We start from the raw sequence: 25057 nt of genomic DNA, 5'->3' as shown, positions 1-25057 counted from the left end.
TCTAAAAATTTCCATTTAATATTTTTGCACTGAGGTTGACTATGGGCAACTGAAACCTTAGAAACTCAAAGTCCAAATAAGGGGGGACTACTGTTGTAAAATTAGAAAAGTTATAATTTATTAAAGTAAAATCTGGGGCAAAATAGGAGAAAATGTATAAAGCAGTGTACATATTTTCAGAAATGTAGAAAATCTATAAAATATTATTTGTATTACTAATGTAAGAACCAGTCTTTAGGATTATAAGAAAATCATGAGATAAAAAATAATCATTTGTATTAGAGTTGGTTTATTATGGTATAGTGGAAAGAGCAAATAATGTATCATCAGAAAAAGTGATTAAAGATCAATTTCCATTATGTGGTAGTTCCATGACCCTACATAACAACATAATCAATGAATCTCAGTTTATAGAGCCTTAAGAAAATATAACCACTGCTTTCTTATCTTGGAGTTCTCTAAGGAAATCCCCAAGGAAGTTAGAAAAGAAGTGAAAAATACTGTGCCATTTGTTATATATATATATAATAACATATATAATATATATATTATATATAAGACATGATGCTACATTTTAAATGCTCTTGTTTACTTTCACTAAAAGTAATGGGGCTAGTTATTATCACTGTCTTTTTAATAACAGCTTTATTAAGGTATAATTTATTTATCAAATAATTCAGTATTTAAAATGTGTAATTCAATAGTTTTTAGTATATTCACAGAGTTGTGCAAACATCACCATAATCAATTCAAGAATATTTTTATCACTTGCCTCCCCAAATCTCCACACCCATTAGCAATCACTGTTTTTAACGCCACACACATCCTCAGCCCTAGACAACCACTAATCTACTCTCTGTCTCTATAGATCAGTTTTTTTTGGACATTTCATATAAATGGAATAATGCGGCATGTGATCTTTTGTGACTGGCTTATTTCACTTGGCAAGTTTTCAAGTTTATCCATATTGTAGCATGTAGCATTGGTTTATTTTTATTGCTTAATAATATTCCATTTTATGGATATCCTACATTTTATTTATCTGTTCATTAGTTGATTGAAATCTGAGTTATTTTCACTTTGGGACTATCATGAGTAATACTTCTATGAACATTAGTGGATATGTTTTCATTTCTCTTGAGTATATTCCTGGTAATAGAATTACTGAGTTGTATGATAACTCTATGTTTTTCCTTTTGAGGAACATCCACACTGTTTCCCATTGGCTGAATTATTTCATATTTCAACGAGCAATATGTAAAGTTTCTAATTTTTCTATATTTTCACTAAAAGTTATTATGACATTATTGATTAAAGTTATCCTAGTTGATGTTAAATGGTATGGCATTATAAAATTTATTTGAATCTTCCTGGTGACTGATGATATCACATATGTTTTTATGTGCTTATTGACCATTTGTATATCTCATTCTTATTCGGGGAATTATCTACTCAGATCTTTTGTCCATTATCAATGTCTTTTGAAGAGAAGAAAACAAGGGTCAGAAACATTAGGTCACTTGTACAAGTTCATACAGCTAATAAATCAAATGTGATTCATCTAAAACTCATTCTGTCTCTAGAGTCTGTGTTTTAAAGAACTACATTTCTTCTATTAATCAATCACCTATAATTATTATTATAATTGACCAGAAGATATTTCTATTTTTGAAATGTTTCCTACACTTAAGAATTATTTAATGGCAGCAAATACAGCAATAGTTCTCAGTAAGTACTAAGAAGAAAAGTTCAGCAAATCTAATTCTCCAAATAATAAGCTGAACAATTAATATAATACTCTTGTCGGATTTCCAATATCATAGGAGAAGGATGGGATAATGATCTGTTTCTATCAGTGAAAAGCGTAAAGTGTAAATAAGTGAGTGTAGTTAGGAAGAATTCACTTTTTTTTCCTTTTAAATTCCATTCCCTTTAGGAAATAAAGAATTAGTAGAGAATAAACTCTTAGTTAAACATAAACACTAAAAAGAGAAAAGAGAAGACTTCTCCTTTTCATTTTGATCTACCTTCCATCAAAATATTTTCCAATCTTTGGCAACTTCAACCCTCTGTAATCTTTCTGTAAATCGACTTGTTGAGTTGAAAGCTTTTAGGAATCAGAACAAATGTTCTACCAGCAAATGCTATAATAGCCTAAATGGAAGGGAGAGAGTAGAGTGCAAAGCAGTGTGCAAAGGGGCTTAGACAATCAGGACAAGTCCTGGGAGCCACATTCATGAAAGGTGGAGTGAGGCCTCTGCAACAAACACACATTGTCTATTCCTATGCTGGCTTTTTAATGCTCTGCCGTAGAACACAGAGCATTGTGCTTCTCATTCCACTCACTGGCGGCGAGTTTTGCTCTATGTCATTTTGGATTGTTATAAAAATGTGTGATCTTTCCCATGATAAATCTAAGCGTGTCAGTCATATTTTATTAAACTTAGCAGCAGCAATATCTCCTCGCATAGTATCAATCCATCTCTATTTAGGGTTTTTTTTTTTTTACGGATTTTGGGTGATCAGAAAGCATTAGAGCTCTATATTTGTGTGACACTTCTGGAACCTCATATTTCCAAAAAGTAATATGCTGTATCATGTGAAGTAAGTTAAATAGGGAATGAATTTATTCATGAGGGAAAAGAGGTTGGAGTAAATTGCATAGTTTATGCAATCTAAAATTAAATAAAGACATAAAGGATGCAAATCCATGGTAAAATGTTTATTGATGTTTTTGTGATCTGGTTATGAAGAATATTAGTTTTGTTCTGTAGCATTGAAGAGATTCATGTGAATTACGGTAAACTCCTTTAGAATTTTTAACTCTTACCTTCCAGATTATATGGGCAGTTTATGTACAATATTTTCTATTGTACATGAACCCCTCTTTCCTTAGCTTTTTTCAATTGCAGCAAATTATTATAATATTGTAAATAGTAATCCTAATAACATTGCACAATTAAAATGTGCAGACACTCTGCTAATCCATCTCAATGCACAGTACTACTTGGTATCACCAGCAATTCAACTATGTAATTAATGTTGTTAACCATTTTATAAATGAGATAATCTGAGGTTAAAGCAGTTACCTATTTACCAAGGCTAGTAAATAGAACCATTGCCAGATTAGTTCTATTTGAATCAATTCCTGAGCAATTCCTGAGCAATTCCTGGCTGTGAACGTAAAGAGTGCTTTAGGAGTTTCCACTTCAACACTGAAAAGGATCTAATACTAATAGTACTGCTGTTATCAAGAACCAGTATATATCATACTCCAAGTAACTTTAATAACTATCATGCTGAGGATGGACATGCTGTTCAACATTGTATCTGAGCAATCATTAAATATTCACTGACAAAAACAAAACAAGATAAAAAGAAGCACCAATGAAGGACATGAGCCAACTTATGTCAACTCTGTCATGATCCACCCTTCCGCCTACCATGTCGTTCCTGTCTTTTTAATTAGACTTCCGTATTTCATAAGATCTTGTTTTCTCTTTTAGTACCCAGTTTTCCACTGGGGCTTTATTATTTCTATAAACCCTGAACTAGGGTAGAACATTAAATTCCGCGGAACACATTTTAGGTCATGAACTCTTTAATCACATCATTGGCTGCGATCCTGCTCCAAAGAGAGATTACTTGGAAGCATAGAGAATCCACCCTCCAAAGTTAGAGCATCACTGCTATCTTGAATTTTCTGCCATTATTTCTCTTCCACCAGTTGCTTCATGTAGGTGTATATGTTTTATTCCTGGCTGCTACAGTTAGGTGGTCAATTCTATTTCCAGTTCAATTCCTCAGGTCTGCTCTTACCCAGCCTCATTTTTACTTCCACCAAAATTCATAAATGTGGGCTCAGTACTCACACAGAAGATAAGAGTTATATAAATGTTCAAGTACATTTAATCTCTATGCTGAAGATGGATCATTACAAATTGAAAGAATCTGCCCAAGGTTGATCAAATTTTAGAAACAAAGTGGATTTGACTTTGAACTTAAAATTGAATTTAAAAATAAGTTCAAAACCAGTAAATTTAATTAAAAAAAACTTTTAATGAGTGAATAAATTCTATTACTAAATTGAAAAAAAGTCAACATAATAATATGTTACTTGGTTCAAATTTTTGACTCAGTCCTTTGGTTTAATTAACTTCATTTTTTAATTCCTGAATTGAATTTTATATTGTACATGCACAAATTCAGTCTGCTGATATAATGAATGAAATGAAGGATATACTTGCAGTTAAGAATAATTCTGTATATGTTCTTAAGATTTATTCAGTATAGCTAGGAGAGAAATAATCAATCAGAAACAAAAAGAAGGAAATTTCAAAAACCTCTTTTTGGATAAAGTTAATTCGTGTGTGCATGTGTGAAAGAGTCAGAGAGAGATGTGTATAAAGAGAAATTCTTGCTGTGAATTAATTGTGGAAAATAAAGGCTAATATGACATTTTAGCAACATTTGGCTGCCTGCTATTTTAAACTAATGTTTTGGGGAAATTTGTGACTCATTTTACATAAAAGAATAGGGCTTAATGTGACAGATCTTCATATGGTAATTTATTATTCCTTTCAGAATTTAATGTTTCAAGCAGTCACACTATGTTTTATCATATTAATCATCATAGGAACTAATTTAACTACTATTATATAGAAACCAGTTAGAAAATTAATAATTTTAAAGGTAAGTAACAAATTTAGTTTCATTTCAGAGGTCTTGAGCTTTTTATTGCTCAGCTCAAATCTAAGCTATTAAGATACAGGAAATGGATGATAGAATTTAGCCTCTTAATATTATATAGACTAGAATGTGGACTCTATAACATTGGTTAAAGATTAATAAGCCTTATGTTGTAGTATAAACATATAAATTCTCTTAAGTATGATATTAAATAATAATAACCATGTAAAAATAGAAATGATTTATTATTTAGTCTTTATTGTTTTATTTAATATAGCACATTAATTCATTAGAAAGGCATGGTAACATTTTTGGCCTCTAAAAAATTTATCATGTGGCTCACTTTTTAAATTGCTGCATAACAAATACCTCTAAACTCAGTGGCTTATTGTTTTAAATGATAGGCATTTATTTAGCTTATGTGTCTGGGAGTTTCTTAGGGGTAGTTTGATGTAAGCTAGGCTCAGCTGGGCAGCTCTGATGCTTTTAGTTGGGTTTGGGTGACTAACCTGAGGAATGTTCTTCTCATGTGCTATTGGATGAGATGTAAGTGATGACTGCATGACTGCTCAAGAGCTTTTCAAGTACTGTGTCTACTAAAAGCCCATTGGCCAAAGCAAATTACATGGTCAAGCCCTTGGGTAAGGAATCGAAAATCCCCTCACCTTACACCAAAACAAGAGAACACTACAGTTTTACATAAGAAAAGATATGGTGGCTAATCCTGTTACTGAAAGGCGGTGGAGAATTGTAATAGTAATCACTTAACAGATAGTTATTGTGCAACTAACAAATGGCAGAAGCTATATAGGGGCAGAGGGATACAGCTGGAAATAAAATGCAAAAATCTCTGGCCTCACAGAGCTAATATTTTAGGGGAGGGAGAGAGAATATAAAATATAATTACTTAGATTATGACAAACACTGTAGCAAACAAAATAAGCAGAGAAAGGAAATGAGTAGTATTAGGAAATAATGATTTAAATGGAATTATAAGAGAAAGACACAGTAAGGAGAGGACATTTAACTAAAGGCCTAAGGGAGGTATGGGCAGTATCTACAGAAAAATTAGGGTTTAAGCTAATGTTACGAATTGAGAAAGCAGTAAAATACAAAGACCCCAAAACAGAGCCAGTCAAGTTATGCAAAAAAAGGTAAGTCACCAGGAAATGAGATCAGGTGAATGGAGAAAAAGCATATGTATACTTTATAAACAACTGTAAGACTGACTTTTACTCTGAGTGAGAGTAAAGGAAATTAAAGTTTGTGTGACATGAAGAGATGTAAATTTTAACTCATTCTGCTTGTTCTGAGAATAGAACGTAGGCAGGCAAGGAAGTAAGTAGAGAAATTATTGCGATAATTTAGAAAAGGTAGTAAGGCGGCTTGGACTTGGGCCACAGTAGGGGTGGTGGTGGTGGTGGTGAGAGATTGACCAAATATTGATTGATTGATTGATTGATTTTTATTAAAATTATTGGAGTGACATTAGTTAATAAAATCAAATAGGTTTCAAGTGTACAATTCAATTATATGTCTTATGTATATTTCATTGTCTATTCACCACCCAAAGTTAAATTTCCTTCTGCCACCAAATATTTGACTCCTTTTACCCCTATTTATATCCCCACTCCCCATTTTCCCTCTGGTAACTACTAATCCACTGTCCGTGTTCTCGAGTCTCTGATCATCATGTCTGATGGCTGTGTTTAGTTTTATATCCCACATATGAGTGAAATCATGTGGTTCTCAACTTTTTCTGTCTGGTTTATTTTGTTTAGATGATAACCTCAAGATCCACGCACATTGTTGCAAATGGCAGTATTTCAACTTTTCTTATGGCTGAGTAATATTACATTGTATGCATACCACATCTATCTATCAATGGACACTTCGGTTGTTTCCCTGTCTTGGCCACTGTGTACAATGCTGCTATAAACATCAGGGTGCATATATCTTTGCAGATAAATGTTTTCAAGTTTTGGGGGTAAATACTCAGAAGAGGAATTGCTGGGCCATATGGTAATTAAATTCTTAGTGTTTTTTTGAGAAATTTCCATAATGTTTTCCATAGTGGCCGTACCAATTTACATTCCCATCAGCGGTGTATGAAAGTTCCTTTTCTCCCACAACCTCTCCAACACTTGTTATTTGTCCTGTTGACGATAGCCATTCTCACAGGTGTGAGATGGGATCAACAAAAAAGCCAAAAACATGCAATGGAGAAAAGAAAGGCTCTTCAATAAATGGTGCTGGGAAAATTGGAAAGCCACATGCAAAGGAATGAATCTAGACTGCTATCTGTCACTACACATCAAAATTAACTCAAAATTAACTCAAAATGAATAGAAGATCTGAAACAATAAATTGCATAGAAGAAAACATAGGTACTAAATGATAGACCTTGGATTTAGAGAGGATTTTATTAATTTGATCTCAAAGGCAAGGAAAGTAAAAGCAAAAATAAATGAATGAGACTATATTAAACTTAGAAGCTTCTTCATATCAAAAGAAATCATGAATAAGGCAAAGAGGCAACCATCTAAATAGAATATATTTGCAAACAATGCCTCCGATAAGGGCCTAATTTCCAAAATATATAAAGAATTCACACAACTCAACAATAAATAAAAAGAATCGAATTAAAAAAATGGGCAGAGAACCTGAACAGACACTTCTTCCAAGAGGACATACAAATAGCCAAAAGACATAGTAAAAAATGCTAATCTTCACTAGCTATTAGAGAAATGTAAATCAAAACCACAATGAGATAGCACCTCACATCTATTAGAATGGTTATCATCGACTGGATTTATTTTAAGGGAGAATTGACAGGGTTGGCTGAGAGACTGGATGAGAGATAGAGGAGTGGGGAAGAATTGCCTTCAAAATTTTTGATCTGAGCAACTATGATTTAGAAGCAACCATTGCTAGACATGGAAAACTGTGGAAATGGTTAGGCTTTTGGTGACAACCAGGAACTTTGTTGTGAATGTTTTCGAAGTGGAGATATCAATGATTGACTAATCATGTAAATAAGCCTAAAGTTTGGTGGGGAGGTGTGAGCCAAGGGTATAAATACATGTCATCTGTATGAATGACGCTTAATGCTACAGTCACACAGGTCACGGTTCTCAAATACAGTTGGTCTAGTATACTACACTGATTCATTAAATTTAAATAAATGTGTATAGTTCACTCATTATTTTTAAGAGTCTTCTAGGCTTAGAACGCATATAATATCTAGCATACTTCCTCACAATTCTTAGACATCTCATAAGGTACTTATAACTTTGTTTAAGCCTCAACCAATGGCTTGGGGTCAAAGAAGAATTGCTGTTAAAACAGTGAAAATGGAGGTTGAGTGTGATAAAGCTACAGAAGCCAAGTAAGAGGAGCTGAGAAAAGATAATGATGGGCTGATGAAAAAATCACTAAGCATGGAGATGGCCTAGGACCACCCCAACTCAAATGATTCCAGGCATATGTTGGATGACAAGTCCCGTGTCTACAACCTTAAGCGATATGAAAATAGTCAAAACTGAGTTTAGAGTATGTAAATCTGACAACGAGGGAAAGCATGGCCCACCAGCAAAAACCAGGACTGATTTGGTATAGGATTCCAGAAGGAACCATTAGAGTCACTTGAGAGACATCTTAAAATCAATCTCAAGAAAATCACTCCACTGTAGTCTCTTAGTTAAAGTTCAGTCCCTGAAAAGCTAGGAATTTCTTTCTGATTGACCTTTCTCTAATTCCAGAGTGTTATGATTTTTCACTTCTATTTAAAAAGCTATAATGCATTTTGCTCCCACTACAACATACTAGTCAGAGTAACAGGGGCCATTAACTTGGTGTGTGTTTTACAGATAAATAGGGATTTTGAACTAATCTGTATACAGGGATATTTGGTTAGGCCTGGGATTTAATTGAACTGGTATTCATTTACAATTAGTTTGTTTTGTTTACTTTCTTATGTCATTAGAAATTTATTAAAAAAGGGATACAAATAAACTTTGTGCCAATTACATAAAAAATAATTGGATTTTATTAATCCAGGAACTCTGGCAATCAATTAAGGCAAGGGTACTCTGGTCTCAGTCACCTCATTATTCTTTGCGCTAATTAATTGCAAATATTAATGGATTGCTTAGAAACTGGATGCTTTATTCCTTTAGACACATGCATAAGCTCTTAAAGTGGCAATGTTTGTGTCTTTGAAATAAACACTGATTTTTACTGAATGAAGTGTTTGCTTTAAAGTAGAAAATTCCATTCTGAACTATTATAGTGGGTTCATTATAAATTCACCTTAAATCCAAAAAATAAACACACAAATGAATGAATGAATGACCCTTTCAAGTTTCAAACCTAACAACAATGACCTGCTATTTTCTTTACTCAGGAAAAATTAGAGTAGTCTTAATTATTAAAAAGAATTATAAGATTATTTCTCTCAATCTACGGTTTCCATTTTCATCACTTTCTTTTTCTTACTATTCGATGAGAATAAAACTGGAGTGTTTGTCATCTCTAGACATTTACTACCAAGTAACTACAACCAGAATATTTACATCATCCCCCAAATTTTCTTCCATGGTATCACTTCCCAGGTCAAAGCCTACCCCATTCTCTTAGCCTTAGATAACTGCTGATCTGCCTATAAAAGTGTTTTTTTAGTCTAGTTATTTTTGTGGCACACTTTAAAAACCATATTATTACATACTGTATCCTGCATTTTAATGAAAATCTGACTGGATATTACATTCTTTTTCTTTAACATTTTAAGGTTTAACTTCATATTACATCTATTATTTTGGTCCAAGATGTCTGGTGTCAGTATGATTTTCATACATTTTTAGAGAGGTCTTTTCTCTTGAAGTTTTAGCATTGTGTCTTCTGTTATTTTAAATGCTACCATAACCTACTTGTCTTTGTAGGAGCATCACTCTATTTCTCCTGTTTGACTCTCAAAGAAAAATTTCAATATTAAATCTTTCTTCACTTTAAAATTATGGTCTATTTATATGCATTTTGTTTTTTTCCTCCTCATTTTCTACCAATTCTATTTTTATCTTGATACTGACATAAGTACTTTTAGCTCTAACATCTTTTAATATTTCTATGTTTTACTTTTATATAGTCTGGAAAAGACTTATTCAATCTAACATTTCAATTCACTGATTCGTTCTTTAGTTTTATCCATTCTATTATTTATTCTATATAAGGTATTACTTCAACAATCATACAAAAATTTCCATTTAGATCTTTTTAAGACTTCATATATGATGTCATTATTTAATATATTATAATTCAATATAATTTACTAAATGGTTTCATAATTATATGTATTAATATGTATGTATGTATTTAACATACTTCAATTATTAATTCTTATGTTCTTATACTTCTACTTCAGGTGCTTTGGGTTATATAGAAGATACATATTTCTATCCAGTATAATTTTCTTTCTTCCAGACAAAAATATCCATTAATGTTTCATATAATGCATGTATAAAAACAATGAATTCTCATAGCTTTTGTTGGTTTGAAAAAAATCTTTATTTTTTCCTTAATTTTTGAAAGGCATTTATGCTGGCAATAAAAATCAAAATTGAATTTTTTCCTCTTTTTCAGGAATTTAAAAATATCATTCCATTGACTTCCTGCCTCCTTGGTCCTGTCAACAAATCCACTGATGTTATAATTGTTCTTCTACATGCAATAGCAGTTTTTTGTCTAAATGTTTTTAAAACATTTTTTTATTACTGGTTTTTAAGAATTTGATAATAATATGTCCCACTATAGTGTTTTTCATATTTTGCTTGGGGTTTGGTAAATTTCTTGGATCTATGTGTTTATAATTTAAAGAAATCAGAAAACTTTCAGTTATTATTTTCTCATATGTTCTCCACAATTCGTACCCTCTGAAAGACCAATTACTCATGCTGGAGAGAATAATATTGTTGTACAAGTCACTATTCTGTTATCTTCTTAATATTTTTTTCTCTGTGCTTTATTTTTATAAGTTTTATTGCTATTTTCAATTTTACTTATTTTTTTCCTATAAGCTTTTAATTCTCTATTCATTCTCTTCAGTGTACTTCTCATTTAAAAAATAGAAATTTATCATTATAATTTCTGGTTTTATACTTTTTTCCTAAAGTTCATATTTTCCTTTACATTCTTGAGTATATTCTAAAGATTTAAAATTACTATTTTGTAGTTATACTCTTCTAGTTCCATCACTTCTGTCATTTCTGGATCTATTTCTATTAATTAAAATTCCTCTCGATTATGGATAACATTTCCCTGTTTTTTTGCGTGGCTTGAAAATTCTGGTTGAATGCTGAACACTGAAAACTTACTTCATTAACTGTTGTTTATTAGATAAACATTATATATTCCTTTAAAGAGCAATGATCTTTTTTCTGACACACAATTAAGTTACTTAAAAATCAGTTTGATTACTCTAAGGCTTGTAATTAAGATTTGTTACAGTGAGTCTAGAATAGACTTTATGTTAAATCTAATATTGGCCCACTAGTAAGGTGAAACTCTTTTAAAGATTATATCCAATGATCAATACATTGTGACATCTATTCACTCTGGTTGGTAGAAACCTGAACTATTTCTGCCCTGTGTGAGCCCTGGGATTATCCAGCTGTTTACTTTTTAATAGTTCTTTACCTTACTTGGGCTATGTTCCTTTTTTGCATGTGCTGTTCAACACTCGGCAAAAACTTAAGGGAGTTATTTGAATCTCCCTCCTCCCTCTCCTTCTCTTCCTTCCATAGCTCTGCAGTCAGCATCATAAGTTCTAGCCAGCTCTCTCCTACCCCCCAAATGCCAACCCTCCTCAAGTCAGTGAGACCATGGAATTTTTTTGAAATCTCACACCCTGGTCTATGAATGGGAAGCACATTCTATGAAGTAAGTTGGAAAAGTCGCAGGGCTTAGTTTAAATGTTTCCCTTATTCCAAGCATGAAAGAAATTCGGTACCTATCATTTAATGTCTGAAACCAGTTGTTCCATATATATTATTTCATTTAATTACAGTAAGAGGAAAAATGCCTATAGTAGTCGATGATTCATAGGTGAAAGTAATTTATTTAATATTAAATAAGGTGGTATTAAAAATATCATACACACCTGTGATTCTACTACTCATATTTAACATTTACTAATTTGCATATTTTCATCAGATCAGTTTAGCAAAGGCATATTTTATACTGAAGTATAAGTTACATACAAAATAGAATATAAAACATGAGTACAGCTTGGTGAATTCTGACAAATTGTTTACATCTGTGTGTAATCGGAACCTAGATGAAGCTTTACATTACTGGCCTCCAAAAAAATCCCCTTCAGTCTCCTTCCATCAAGGTATGCCCTGCTGAGGTTAACAACTGACTGCTAATATCATAGATAATGTTTACCTGTTTTGAACTTTATATAAATGAGTCATACAATTCATATTATTTTACATTGGGCTTCTTTCAAAATATATTTGTGGAATTCCTCTATATTGAATATAATAATCTATCGATTCATTTAATGATATACAATTATTTAACTGCTATGAAATTATTCCATTTTAAATACAATAAAATGTTTAATCATTCTTTTGTAGGCACATAGATTATTTTGAGTTTGTTTTTTGAAACGGTGATGCTATGATTATTATACTTATCATGAACACATGCATATTTTTTGCTGGCTTTGTATCTAGAAGTTTAACTACCTGTTTATTTCAAATAATTTTTAAATAAATAAAACATTGCAAACAAAATCATGGCTCCTTCTTTTCCCTAAGTTCCTTCATTTAGGTACCTATTATCACAAATGCTGAAATTTTTCCTCAGTGTTTTAATATATTTGCCCGTATGTACAATATTTACACATAATGTCCTATAATAATTTAAAATGACTACTATCTAGACAAATGGTATTACTATTTTGCTATCAGTATCAGATTTATTAACACTCTTAAGCATAGGTTTTGAAGTTATATTTTGCTGATTCCACCACAATATTTTGAGACCATTGCTTTCCTTCCTCTTTTTTGGACTAGATTAAGTAGACTTAGAATTATTCATTCTCCAAAAAACTTTTAAGCTTTCATTTATAAAATCTTTCAGGAGTGTTTCTTTTATTTTGGAAAAGGATAGATTTGAGAGATGAAATAGTGAGTAAATGTAAAAGAATTTAAAAAATACCATTCTTAAATATTCTTATATAATTGTTTATGTAGATTTTCTATATTATATTGAGTTAGTATTAGTATTTTACATAGTCTAATATATCAATCTTTAAAGAATTAAAATCTAATAGTATAAATTGAGTAAAGTATTTTTCTATTAGTCCTGCTTTTTATATTTACTGGCATTTATGTTCCCAAACTCTTCTCTAATATTGTGAAATTCTGATTTCTCCCTTTTTTCCTTTTTGAAATTAAAAATGTATGAATGTTTATTCAGTGCAATATTGTTCAAATTGTAGCAGATTGTAAAGACCCCGAATATTCATTAAAGACAATGGCAAAAAAATGATGGTACTTTCACACATGGGAATATGCAGCCACCCCAACACCACTACCACCACACAGATACACACACACATACACACACACAAGATGCTAATAGGTGATGAAAAAATTAATTAAAAAATATATGCAATATCCTATCATTGGTATAAGAGAGTTAATAATTACATACATAAATATATAACGTATAAATAAATATATATATGTGTACATACACACACACACACATAGAAACACTCACATACATACATACATACACCTTTGGAAAAATTCAAAAGGCGACAATGCCAATAGTTGACTTCACAAAGAGGAACTGAGAGGGTCCAAGGAATAATAACATGAGGAAAGATTTTACTAACCATGCTTTGAATCTTTTGAATTTTAAATTATGTCAATTATATAAATATATTACTTTTTCAAAAGTAAAAATATATATATTTTTGCCCAACTTAGTTGTCTCCTAATATATGGAAGTAATTTAAACTTTCACCAGTGATTTATGAGACTACTTGTTTCACTACATACTTATTAGCACTCCATGTTGTTAATCTTTATAATTGTTGTCATTTCAAAGAATGAAAAGAATTATGCCATTGTCGTGTTATCTTCTTTACTAGTGGTGTTGAATATATTTCTGTTTATTAGCCATTTGCATTTATTCCTTTATAAATTATCTTTTTATGTTTGGATTGTTTGGGGCAATTTATAGAGAGTTCTTAGCATATTAAAGTTATTAGCCTTATGCCTTCCCACATATCTTGCAATGAGCATTTAGTTTTTATAATAAAATAAATGTAATTTAAAATTTCTATTACCTAATCATTAAAAAAGTTACACAGCTAGGTAGTTCCTAATAGCAATAAAATATAAAATAAACTCCTACACTTGCATATTACTTTATAGTTTGCGAAGCTTATCATGCCATTTTACTTGTAAAAAAATACCAAATCTTTAAAAGTAACTTATTCATATGACTCAAAATGCAAAGAATACTAAAGTACATGCGAACATTTTCCTCTTTGACCCCAAGTAACTCAAACATTTTAGCTAGAGTTAGTCAGTGTTATTATAAATTTCTTGTATTCTTCCACATTATTTATGCATATAAATCAAATGTGTATCATTTTACCCTTTTATATAAATAAAACATGTTAAAAACACTATGCCTCCCTTTGCATTTTCATTTTATCATATGTCCTAGAGAACATTCTGGATTAGCACATGCAGATCTTCATCATTATTTTCTCTAACAGCATAGTATTCTGCTTTATGTTTGTAATTTATTTAGCTAGTTTCCTATTAATAAATATTTAGGTCATTCAGAATTTTGTTGTTGCAAATAGTGATGAAGAGAAAAAAATTACATTTATCATTTCACATTTTAAATCTTTAAGATTGAGAAAGAAAAATTACTAGGTGAAAAGTTATGTATGTTTTGAATTTTGATAGATATTATCAAGTTTGCCCTCATCTAGTCATGTCTCTTTTTCACGTCTTAACCAGTTGGATGTAGTATCAAACATTTTGATTTTTGCACATCTGATAGGTGAAAAATATTTTTGCATTTCTTTTATTATGGTGGTTAATCATGGAGATATAGATATACATATAGATATATAGATTTAACCAAGTATATTTCTTTTTTTTTTAAATGTCTATTTATATCTTCCTAAATATATGGTGCAGGGGTGGTGGTTGTTCAAAAATACATAAAACATACAATTTCAATCTTGTTCTTAGAATTTATGTTTTTATGAAGGACGAGTTTTACAACCAACTCTATTACTATATTTATGTATTCACTTCTTCTAAAATCATTTAGGGAATAATCTAACTTTTCCTATCAATTATTATTTTCTGTGTTCTAGGATTCTTCCCTGAGCTTTATTTCATTGATCGATGTGTTGGTTCACATTAACTACATACTTTTTAATCACAGAAGCTTTACAATATATGCTTATATCCTAGTAATATGGGTCCCTCCTTGTTCTTTTTTATTTTCAGGGTTTCTATCAAAATTTTGTTTATTTTTTTTCTATATAAACTTAGCATTAGTTGTCTAAATACTTACTACTTCCCATTATAAAAATTCTTGATATTCATGAGCAGGAGAATAGATAAATATATTAGAACAATGGTGTTAATATGGCAAAGCTAATTGTTATTAATATAGGTCAGAATAATCGTGTTCTTCAGGGAAGAAAGCGATGTTGATTGAGAAAGGTTATAAGAGAGTTCTCTACAATGATGAGAAAGTTCTTTATCTTGACCAGGTCTGGTTACTTGTTTGTATGCCCACAAATCTCTTATTATAGACAAGTGAAATTACAAATTGATGGTCCACATGAAGGATTTTTCCCAGGGAAGTGTTTGATATTGCTTGTACATTCTAAAATAATTAACCACCTGAACTTAACTTCTAAACGCTTTCCTATAATCATTGCATTTTAAATCTATTATAAAATCACAAGTTCGCAACTTGGGTGTAAATTTTCATGAGGCTGTTGAAACTGCAGCATGGTTTTATTTCAATGAGACACATCATCATTTCTTCATACTTCTCTGCAATCACTATTGTCTTGTGCACCCACCAACTAATTCATTCTTTTTCCTAAACTAAGGCTTTATATTATTATTTTTTTCACTGAACTGGGTGTACTTACTTATTCTTTAATTATCATTTGTATTCCTATTACTAATAGTTGGTTATAAAGTAAATCTCACCTGGATTGCCTATTAAATTTTATCCTTTCTTAAAATTTCAAATTATAACCCTGTACCTGAATGTCTCATTAGCTAGTCTAGCCCTCAAAAAATCTATTTTTTAAACACCATTATAATTATCTTTAATCTAATTATCAATTAGTATGTAAGATTTCTATTGTTTATGATTTTTTAATTCAAATATATCTTCTGTCTCCTGAATTATAGCACTGTCTCCTGATTATAGCACTATTAATCCAATTATGGATTGTTTCAGATCAATCTGCTTCCTTAGAGCTTATATAAAATAATATCTATTTAGCAAACTCCTAAATGAGCATTACTCATGTTAGGATGAGCATATGGCACTTCATTACTGGATACCACTATAGAATGCCTCATTCTGGGTAGGAAAAAAAAAGTATATACTTATATAAATTTAATCTATCTATCTATCTATCTATCTATCTATGTTATATATAATTTAATACATATTCACAATGGTTTATAAAAACTATGGCTTAGATCTAAGTGTAGTAAGATTAAGATATGAATAATTTTGAAATTAAGATATACATTTAGAGAGAAATAAATTATGGTTCTGAAAGCTGCTGAAGAATTTTCTAGAAGAGGATGATGTGAGATTATATTGTTAAGATTTAAAAGAGAAGTCAATACTTTTTGTAGATTAAAAACAAAATTAAAACAAATTGATGTTCTTATTGCTTTCCATTACAGAATTACAGAGTAAGGAACTGTATAACATTCAAAGCAGGTTTTTTTTTTTTTTGTCTTTTTTTTTAATATCAAATTACTTCCCATAGGGCTTAGTGTTCATTTGGAATTATACTTTAATTTCATTGTATATTTCTATAAGACCCATCATCACCAGGTAAGCTCCTGTTAATATTTTATATTTCTTTTCATTGATATAATGCTGAAAGCGGTCATTTACATTTTCTAATTCAGATGGCACCCCCAAATTTTAAGTCCTTGCCCTCATCTCTGTCAAACAGAATGATGGCAGAACTAAAGCTTCTTTGTAGTACTTGTCCTGAGCCACAATCTTTTATGTCTGAGACATTCGTGACAGACGCAATCCCAGACAGTTTGTACCCCATGGCACTAAGAAATTAAAAGATAATATGAATGATATCGCACCAGAAAAACCATTACAGCGATAAAAAGAAAAAGACAATTTAGCCTGTCTTTGAAACATCTCAAATAACATTCAGCACATTGAAAAGTGTTACTTGCCTGTGGCAAAGTCACTGAAATCATTCCTAGATAAAAATCAACATGGACAGGAGAAGGACAACACAGTAAGGTTATTGGAGTGTGGCAGTGACCTTTGGCATCAAATTAGCTGCGGGGCGCTAACTTCCTCAAAGCTTTATTAATGCCCAGACAAGATCAAAGCCATCTGTCATTTGTCTTGGATGTTAAAAATAAGTTACTGAACTAGAGTTTATTCTCTTCTCTTTAATGTATGTTCACTCTTCTTTTGTTTTCAAATGCAGAGTTTTGACAGCATCTAATTTTTAAAAATACTCTTAAGTAGTTGAGAGAATATGCTATCAATGTCAGCAGAAAATAATTAACTTTCGTATGAAAATGTAATTTCGATTTCTATATGGCTGTGTTATCTCAGAGGCCTGTGTTTATTAGTTTCACTTGACATTTGATAATTCACCTTGGTAGGGGCAAATAATTAAACTTGAGGCATTATTTTTATTTTATGAATTTATGTACAATACCCATAATCATAATAAAGTGCACTACTGTCATCTACATTATCATAAATTTTCTAAATTGTAGGTTTAAAAATATATAAAAGAAATTAAATGTGGACAATTAAAGCCACCACTTAAATAAGTAATAAAAATAATTTTAATTAACTTACACAGTGTGCCATTTCTGTACTGACTTACAGATAAGTCTATTTTAAAGTGGTTAAATATTCCCTCTGAAAACTTTATAAAAAACCAATTTACTTAGCAAATGCCTCTAATGAATAGCCACTAGCTAAATAGGCAAAGCTATGATTAGTTTCCCCATAACTGAGACTGTTAGTTCAGGTCCAAATTGAACAGGATGGTCAGTGACCCCAGACTGAGTCAGTGTCAGAGGGAGGAACCTGAGTGGAGATGGGAAAAATAGGGGGAGATCTAGTAATATCTAAAAAGTACCCTGAGGAGTACCCCAAGGCAATGCACTAAAATACTCAAACCCTGACTACAACCATGATGCCCAAGTTTCTTATTATCTTTCTAAAGTGTCTTTCCCCTTTAGTTGGTACTCAATGTTGACTAAAAATTAATGTTACATGGATACATATATAATAAACTGAATCAGATCACGTCGTGTAGTTTTCCCAAGGCCCTATACTCACTTCTTTAAAATCAATATTGAGCAGATTTTTAAAGCAGGTGTGCAAGCAGGGATAAAAAAAAAAATCAGAAATTATGTAAGTATGGCATTCAAATATGTCAAGTTTCTCCACCAATGCATCTTTTTGTCACTTCTGAAAGAGATTTTTACAAAATTTCTAAACATTTTATAGTTTCAACCAAATAAAGTCAGAAGATAAACATTTTAAACTTCTGGAGGATGGTGAATATATATTCTCTGCCTATTTCCCCATAGTACTTTGTCCAAATATTTGTTGAACTAATTGAACATTGATATCATTATTTTATTTTTTTATAAACAATTACTTTGAGCTATTAAGTCTTCAGAACATGAACTCTTATATTTACCTATATATTTCCATAATGTCTTTCACCGTAGTTTTAGTATGCTTTGAAACATGTGCTCTATTAACACAATGATATAAGACAAACTGAAGAAACAAAATTAGTTTGGGAATGTTCATTTGAACTTCTGAAAGTGTTCCTGTATTAAGTGAGCATGCAGAGAAACCCTTAGGGTTCTCATTGTTTAACAGTTTGCCTCCTAAATTCACAGTATTTAAATAAGGAAAGGTGATTATATGTATCCACATCTGTGACCCAGTTCTGGAAACCATACTCTGATACTAAAATCTACACTGACAAAATAAGGGAAGTATAAATATGACAGATGATTTGACCGAGATATTAATGACCCATTTACAGATAGTGAGAGAGGAAGATCTTGTCATGGATGCATATTTTCTGGTGTCTGGTCCCTCAGCTTGGGCCCCTCAACACTTGCCACCAGCTTGACTTGATGACTTTTTAATTTAAATGTACATGTCAAACATTACCAGTGCTGGCATGGGCATGTGAGCTCTGTAGTTACACAGGGGCCTTGCTCACAAGAGCCTAGAGTTTGGTTTAATGCTCTGTTGTCACTGTCCTGAAATTCTTAGTATCTTTGACTTTGTATTTTGTAAATGAATTCCAACGGCACAATTAAACATGGTAGGAGGGGGTGGAAGAGGCATGGAGCTTGGGTTCATATACAATCTTGCCTCATAGCCACTGTGTTGATTTTTAGTTGCCCTTCAATCTCTGGCACCCCAGAGGCAGATAGGGCATAGTCTCACTGTTTCCCTCCACTTACCTCGACAGCCCTACTTTTCTGTGGTCAGGGCAAGCGGAGTACAACTCAAGGGACCCAAGTCAGAGATCCACATTAGGCACCTGTGCTCTCAGGTGACCCCTCTATATCTGCTGGGGCTGATGAAAGGAAGATGACTGGTTTACATTCTCCAGAGCCCGGCCCAGCCTGGACTGTGCATCAGTCTGGCGACTCCTGGAAAGGTGAAGCTGGTGCTATCAGGTTCTAGCTGCTACCCTCCAGGTGACTGCAATCAAAAGTTGGGTGTCCACGCAGATGTCAATGACCACATTCCCCCGTATTCCCAAACCCGAGTCAGTGTGCCTCTGCATGGCTCTATGCATGGCAGAAAACCTCTTTTTCTTCCTCTGTCCTCCTCAAGTATAAATTGGACTACTTAGCTCAGACCGACTAGAGGCACCCTCTGGGAAAGAGCTATTGGGTACAAAGTGTGTGATTTTGATGTTTCCACAAATGAGGCAAATGCTCTCATATTTGAATTTAAAACTAACAATTAATATTGTAAAGAATAATGGAAAAATTTGCTAATAATTTAAAAAATATTTACATAGAATGATATTAAATAGCACATAAAAACATCGTAAGTCAAGAGAGACCAGTGAAGAAAGAAAACATTTTATATTTTAGTGTTTTTTACAGCACTTTTTCTCCCCTAGCTTTTTGAACAAGGGGCCCTGCATTTTCATTTTCCCCTGGAGCCCACATATTATGTAACCAGCTTATACCTAACTATATTAGATTCTGTCTCAATGCCAGGTGATAGCTATTTCTTTTTGCCTTTCTCTTCTTCTTAAAATGAACTTCTGTTATGGGTTTGCCTTTCAGACATATATTCCATATGTGCCTCCCTGTGTCAATGTCTTTCTGATGCCTCCACAATGAACTTGCCAGCCTCCATGAACTAGAAGGTCCTTCCTGGATTATATTCTTGGTTCTGAATTCCCCAGTAGGGACTTTCTAGCTGATAGATTGTACAGATGTATGTGCTTGGCAGACATAGATATCACTAGGGTATGAATGGAAAGGCAGCGGGAGTTTCAGTGAGAAGTTAACTGAAAAAATATGAAATGGATTACTTCAGAATGTTATGTTTTCAGCATTGGTGGTGAGGACAGGAATATTGTGGAAGAAGTCAAATATTTGATTAGCAGCAGGCTTAGAGAATCTATAATGTTCTTTTCATCTCTAAATTGTATGATTTCAGAAAAGAAGGGTTATCGTTGGCATAAAAAATAAATTATCTCTAATGTGCTTTTCATGATTGTGGAACATCACTGAAAATTCCCCTCGAAATCTAGTCAGATTATAGTAGTTCCATAATTCTAGTAGAGGCAATTTAACAGAGATCTCTAGACTCATCTTTCTGACACAATTTGCTGAAAGTTTCAGAGGAAGTTGAGTGTTATTCAATATTAACAGATGAGAGAAATAAATTAATTAAAATGAAATGTCTAATTTGACCCAATCATTCATCTTACCAGTTTTTTTAGAGTCAGTACTTTGTGCCCACATTGAGTGTACCTTGTGAACTTTAGTAATACATTTGATAACTCTAAGCCTGTTTCATTACCTTTAATATGACATCAATAATGCTTCATTTTGTGATTAGATGCAATAACAATAGAAAGTCCTCAGCACACCATACCAAATCAAATTTAATCCATTTCTGTTTGGAACATTTCAGATTAATCACAGTTTCATAATGCACTACCCATATGACAGAAGCAATAAACCTCATTGAATGCCTCTGTAAATATGGGATATTTATAATATCAATTTCAAGAGAGTAATATATATGAAAATATAATGCATTAAATAATTCATTCATTAATAATCCTTTGTATTTTCTTTGACGTCTAGAATTGGATAAAATGTGTACAAGGACTAAATTTTGAATTACCCACCAAAAAAGGTTGTGGGCAAATTATTCCAATTATTTATAAAAATATTTATCCAGACATATAATACACAGTGCTTGTGTATTAGTTGATATTCAAACTTAAATTTCAAAAGAATAGTCCAGGTGGTTATCCATTTACTTCCTCTCTAACTCTCTTTGCTAATAAGGAAAACAAAACACAAACAATAACCCTTGCCTTACATTTTTTTCTTTAGAGCCCATGTGAATGACTCAGAAAACTATAGATTCAGGTCCAAATTGGCTAAGGCTTTTGGGAACTTTCAAAAATTATAAATCCATATTATTTAATTCAAAACAGTTGGTTCTTCCACCTGCCATTATGATTGTTTAAATGCTTGTTAATTCAACTTTTTGTGTTTACAACTTTTATTTTTTTTAACCTTTGCTGCTACTTAGTGCAGTAACCTCCCATATGATCTTACTATTGCTAATGCTAATTTATTTCCATAAATTCAAATCACTGGAGAGTTGAAATAAAATAGAAAGCAACCTTCTTTCCTTCCATGGTTTGGAACCAACCGAAATTTAAGACAGAGAAGTGAGACTAATGGAAATATCTAAAGCCACCTATAATATGCATACATTTTTTCAAAGAATGCTGATTTAGAAATGCAGTCAAATTGGGGGGTCGGGTGGGAGGGAGATACAGTGACTATCTAGAGTTAAGAGATTAGCTGCAATGATTCACCCATGACAACCACTGAAACTAAAATCCTTGTTATCCATGAGGTGATATACCAGATCTCTCTACCCACCATAAAAATGTCCTGATGAAAGGATCTATCTCTGTGAAGAAGTTTATGTCAACTCTACCTAAAATTTTTCCATGATAGCTCAAAAAGTAATTTTGAACTCTGCAGCCCTCAAACACTTTCCTCAACATATGGTTCCATGAAGTAGCTCTGCCTCATCTATTTCTCTTGATCTCTCATTTCCTATATGTTAGCCAAGATTACATTCTACCACACAGGATTTCCTCTAACATATTGACACATTGTCTCCATATTTATGCCCATGTCATTGCCTTTACCTACAAAGCTCTCTTTTGAATTATTTTGCTTGTTAAAATTGTACTCTTCCTTCAAAATTTAGAAGAGATACTGACTCTCCCAAAGTCTAGTCTCTGATCTTCTAGTTGGAACTACTGTCCTCTTCTACTGGTTCCTGGAGCTTTTTGCTCATTCATTTAGTGCAATATTTCTAGTCACTTAACCTTCTAGAGTGGAAAAATCACTAATTTGGCCAGGCTTTGAATCTTATCTCTATTGATTATCAGCTATGAAACTTTGAATTAGTTAACCTTTTTTTGTTATTATTTTTGAATCCTTAAAATATTTATAATAATGCTTAATTCATAGGATATTCATAAAGGCAAATATGAGAATGTAGATTGAAATCACCTTGGAGTAGTAGAGCTCAGTATATTTGTTTCATATTATCCCTATCTCATTCCACATTTTTGGCATGTAGTAAATACATATATTTGGCATATGCGTGTATATATGTGTTTGTATGTATATATGTGTGTGTGTGTGTGTGTGTGTGTGTGTGTGTATCTTACATATATATATACATATATATAAGTTTTTTAAAATTATAATTGTGGATATAACAGAAAATAATACATATGGGATACTTGAAATGTACACCAAATGTACTTGACATAATATCAGTCCCATTTTTATAGTTAAATTCTGAGTCATCTACCAATTAAGTGACAGAAAATATATTAGGTTTCAAATATCCCTTTTACATTCAGTTAAGAAACTTTATTATATGGATTTGGGTTTAAGGAGAAGACGTTATTCAATGGGAAAATTAGAAGGCAGTTATTCATTTGTGAAGGATATCGCTTTTAGTTGTTCCAGAAAAGAATACTGATATTCTAAAAACTAATAAAAAAGAGTCTTATTGCTTTCAAGACATTGTGGCTCTCACAAAATTATGAGAAATACCATGATTTTTATAATATTGGAATTCGGCTATATAGTGACAATAAAAATGTCCGACAGAAGTATTCGAGCTAGAGAAAAGCATGGGTAAAAAAAATTAAAATGGCCTATATTTTGGATCTTAAATATCATTTGCTGATTTTAAAAAATGAAATTAAGATTGCAATGCTGACTATGATAGAATGGGATACACAGTAAATATTTAAGATATACCTGGGGAAGGACATCTGGCTAACAAAATGGGTCCTCTCTGATAGCCACTATCTTGATGGATAAACCATGATTTACAACCAGGTCCTACAGTCTGAAAGGCTTAGAAACAAGATTTTGCTCACACACTTAGTTTTTCTTTTCTTTTCTTTTCTTTCTTTCTTTTTTAAACGCCTACAGCACCTGGTATTTCTAGGTGGTCTACTACCCAAGTACTAACCAAGCCCAACCCTGTTTAGCTTCTGAGATCACATGAGATCGGGCACGTTCAGGGTAGCATGGCCGTAGGCCCACACACTTAGTTTTATGTAACTTGTACTTAAGAGACTGAGACTGACAAAAACTACCCAGATGCTATAAAAAGCATAACCCTGTACACTTGGTGGAGGCTCTTTTAATATTTTTTGAAGAAGAAACTTATCTTTTCACTGTTTTAGAAGACCTGTAAACAGTCTAGCATGTTAGACTAAATATGTAATAAAACTGAGAAGTTTTTCAGTTAAACATCAAATACAAGTCCTGCATGTATACGTCCCTTTTTTTTTTTTTTACAGAGCTATGCATCATTTTTATAATTAAAATTTTAATTTGAAACTTAATAACTTTTGTAGGCCATATGGATTTGTGAACACTATTCATTAAATCCCGAGGTATCTCAGGGGATTAGGATTTAGCACTGTAAAACCATAGACTGAGGTCACTCTGTCCTAATCAATTCAGGCTGCTCTAACATAATACCATAGACTGAACGACTTAAAAACAACAGGAATTTATTTCTTACAGTTCTGGAGGCAGAGAAATACAAAATCAAGGTATTTAGTGAGAACCCACTTCCTCATTTATAGAAGGTGATCTTTTCATAGTGTCCTCACAGGGAGGAAAGGGTGAGGGAGCTCTCTATGGTCTGTTTTATAAGGACACTAATCGCATTCATGATCTAATTACCTACAAAACACCCCCTATGCTAATAGAATAACACTAGGGGTTAAGATTTCAACATAAGAATTGGAGGGGTTGCACAACATTCAGTTGATACCACCATCCTTCCTGTGATAGCTGAAACTGAGGCCTTCAAAGTTAACTTCTGAAATTCATTGAGATTTCTGTGACATTTCCACATGATAGTATAAAATGTCAGCTCCTGAACTTTCTAATGATAAGTAAAATTATTTGATGACAACAACTTGGCATTAGCTATCTAGTTTATATTCAAAATAGCCATCATCTATATAGTCCTAATATATACTTCTAATAAATTTGCACTTTTAATAAATTTCTTTCTCCCTACTATTTTATTAAAACAAACAAACAAACAAACAAACAAACAAACCCTTATTTTTCCATGTTATAGGCTATTTCTTACAAAACCAGGCATTTGCCCATGGAAATAGTTCATTGAGAATGGAGTTGTTATTTATTTTCTCTGTATGCAGAATAATTACAAAAGTACAGCTTGGTACTCTGCTGATGAG

At 32.1% G+C, this 25057-nt stretch overlaps 1 pseudogene; it reads right to left on the bottom strand.

The window, feature by feature from the left end:
* Window positions 1-23756: 23756 nt before the first annotated feature.
* LOC120609664 (uncharacterized) lies at window positions 23757-23875 on the bottom strand (annotated as a pseudogene).
* Between the last annotated feature and the right edge of the window lie 1182 nt (window positions 23876-25057).

This window comes from Pteropus medius, unplaced genomic scaffold (genome assembly GCF_902729225.1).
Source record: "Pteropus medius unplaced genomic scaffold, Ma_sr-lr_union100, whole genome shotgun sequence".
NCBI lineage: Eukaryota > Metazoa > Chordata > Mammalia > Chiroptera > Pteropodidae > Pteropus > Pteropus medius.
The sequence above is the reverse complement of the archived record's forward strand: the minus strand, read 5'-3'. Positions and strand labels throughout refer to the sequence as shown.